The sequence below is a fragment of the Ursus americanus genome, chromosome 31 (assembly GCF_024610735.1).
Source record: "Ursus americanus isolate L20-20 chromosome 31, mUrsAme1.1.p, whole genome shotgun sequence".
Lineage (NCBI taxonomy): Eukaryota > Metazoa > Chordata > Mammalia > Carnivora > Ursidae > Ursus > Ursus americanus.
Window position 1 is genome coordinate 12,207,888 of NC_142157.1, and position 3,373 is coordinate 12,211,260.

Genomic DNA, 3,373 nt, shown 5'->3' on the forward strand with positions numbered 1-3,373 from the left:
TGCAGGAACAAAGGCACCAGAACAAAATAAGAAACGTACAGGACTTCTGCAGTCTTGTTTGTGGCAAACCTCGAAAAACTGGAAATAAGACCTTATGCCCATCAGTGGATAATGGCTGAATACGTTAAGGTATAGTTATACCATAGAATATTCTGCAGCTATTAAAAAGATTGTGCTCTATACATATCATCCCAGAAGGGTCTGCACTTTAAAACAAACAAAAAACCTAGCAGTACTAGCTATAGGGTAAAATAACATTTAAAAATTCTCTAAAAGCTTTGTGACCTTGGTTTAGGCAATCGTTTCTTACATATGACACCAGAGGAAGAAGCAACAACAACAAAAAAGAGCAACTAGCAGACTACGTCAAAACGAAAATGTTAACGCTGCAAACACTGCTGTCAAGAAGGGAAAGAGACGCACAAAACGGGGGAGGAGATTTGCAAATTACGTCTCTCGTAAGGGTCTTGTATCTGGAAGAATTCTTATAACTCAATACTAAAGACAAATAACCTAATTAAAAATGGGCAAAATACATTCGAATAGCGATTTCTTCAAAAAAGATGTGGCCGATAGGCACATTTGAAAAGATGCTCAACATTATTAGCCGTGAGGGAAAGGAGACTCAAACAGCACAATGAGATACCAGGGCACACCACCCGGAGAGCTGTATATCAACCAGACATTAGCAAGAACAGAGTGAAATCAGACACCTCAAACATCCACGGTGATAAGACAAAGTGATACAACTGCTTTGGGAAAATGTCTGGCAATTTCTTGGAAAGTTAGACATAGAGTTACCATGTGACCCAAGAACTTCACTCCCACGTATAGACCCAAGAAAAATGAAAACATAGGTCCACGCAGAGCATTATTCATAAGAATCAAAAAGTGGAAACAACCCAAGTATCTATACCAATTGATGAATGGACAAAGACAGTGTGGTCTATCCACACAATAGAATATTATTCAACAATAAAAAGGAACGAAGTACTGCCACATGCTACAACATAGATGAACCTTGAAAACATCATGCTAAGTGAAAAAGGCCAGTCACATATAAATTTACAGAGGCAGGAAGTAGATCTGTGGTTGCCCTGGGCTGGGGGTAGGGGTTGGAAAGGAGAAGAGGTTTGGTTTCTTTTAGAGGGGATGAAATGTTCTAAAATTAGATTGTGATAATAGTTATAGGAGCCTGTGAAAATAGTAAAAAAACAAACACCGTATTGTGTACTTTAAGTGGTTTTTACATCATACATTTGTATGGCATGTGAATTATAGCTCAACAAAACTGTTTTTAAAAAGTTTGCTTTTAAAAAAATTCTCTAGCTAGCAAACCTAAAAATAGAAAACGAAGACCATGTATCGAATTTGAATTATGTGAATTTTTTGTAGTCCACTTAAATAAGCTGCTGTGGTCATTAAAAATTATGTTTTTGAAATATATTTAATGATAGTCTAATATTACAAAATAAAGCAGAGTATGAAACTACATATAATTTTACAAAGACTATGTTTGTAAAGAAAAGGCTGGAACTAACAATGATCCTTTAGTCTAGATGGCAGATTTACAAATTTAAATTCTGTGCTTTAGAATTTTCTTTTTCTAAATTTTCTCCAATAACCATATATAACTTTTTTATTTTTTTTTTAAAGTAAGCGCTACACCCAGTGTGGGGCTTGAACTCACAGCCGTGAGATCAAGAGTTGCATGTTCTGGGGCGCCTGGGTGGCACAGCGGTTAAGCGCCTGCCTTCGGCTCAGGGCGTGATCCCGGCGTTCTGGGATCGAGCCCCACATCAGGCTCCTCTGCTGGGAGCCTGCTTCTTCCTCTCCCACTCCCCCCGCTTGTGTTCCCTCTCTCGCTAGCTGTCTCTCTCTCTGTCAAATAAATAAATAAAAATCTTTAAAAAAAAAAAAAAAAAAAGAGTTGCATGTTCTACTAACTGAGCCAGCCAGGCACCCCAAGCATGTATTACTCTTTTAATCATAAAAATAACTTTAATTTTTCAGATGAACCCCACACACCAGGAACTCAAGCATGCAACACCCAGGTTATTAATATCCTATATTAGAGAATGTTTTTCTTTTCATTTCTCACAGTAAAAAGTCATATATATCCCCAAACTATTTCACTTAGATAATATCGTGTAATAGAGTACTCCACAAATCGGTGGCTTAAAACCACCCCCATTTTATTGGCTCACGATTACAAGGATCAAGAATTTGAGTAGCGCTCAGGCACGAAGTGCTCCCGGATACTCTCAGCCATCCAAGATGACCCACTGTTACTTCTGGGTCTCCAGGACAGCTATCAGCCGGAGTGGGTCCTTCCTCCTCCACCACGTTGCTTCTCCTGGTCCCACTCAAGCCTCCTTTACTTGGTGGCTGGTTGTCAAGAGGGCAAAACAGAAGCTGCAAGGCTTCTAAAGGCCTGTACCTGGAAGTCACATGGCCTCACAATCACCATATTCTGTTGGTCAAAGTGAGGGCCAGCCCAGATCCCAGGGGAGGAGGACAATCTCTTGAGTATAAAAGAATGGGAGGAACTGTTGGTGAACCTACCTGCACACCATCTGTAGGCATGCGCAGAGGAAAACAATATCCAAAAGTGAGCCTTGGCTACTGAGATAGATGCTTAATAGAAACACTTGGTGTTTGGTAAAAGGCTGCGGCTATATGGGCCCTGTTTTCCACTGTCTTATAAAAGAAAGAAATTCACTCTACTGAAAAAATATTGCCTCTTTCATTTAATAAAAATCACATTCTGTTTGCTAAAACATTACTATTTTCAAAAAATCACAGAAGAAAGGGGAAGAACGCTAATTTCAGAAATTAATATTGTTCTGCCATAGCAGGGCTATATAGTAAAACTTCTAGGCTTTGTGGGCCGTATGGTCTCTGTCACAACTAGTCGATTCTGCTTGACAGTGGCACGAAAGGACCTACAGGCAATATGCAAACAAATGAATATGGCTGTGTTCCAGCAAAACATTTATGGACGCTGAAATTTGAACTTTATATAATTTTCACAAGTCATGAAATATTCTTAAGACACTTTTTTAACCATTCCTATGCATGTATGCAGAAACCATTCTTAGCTCAAGCGCAGTATAAAAACAGGCAGCAGGTCAGATTGGGCCCATAGGCCATAGTTAGCTAATCCCTGTGCTATAGTTAATTCAAAAGATATAATAAAAATGCCAAAAGAGCAAATACTCTGCTGAGTACCTTATACAAACATCCACATATATTTCCTGTGTAAAATACTCAACCTTGGGGCACCTGGCTGGCTTAGTCGGTGGAGCACGCATGCAACCCTTGATCTCAGGGCCGTAAGTTCAAGCCCCAGGCTGGGCCTAGAGTTTACTTA

General features: G+C 39.5%; 1 long non-coding RNA gene across 3 annotated transcripts in view; it reads right to left on the reverse strand.

Annotated features, from left to right (window-relative positions):
• Positions 1 to 3,373, reverse strand: part of LOC148107370 (uncharacterized) — a 59,063-nt gene that overhangs the window by 22,838 nt on the left and 32,852 nt on the right. The gene's annotated exons all lie outside the window — the stretch shown is intronic.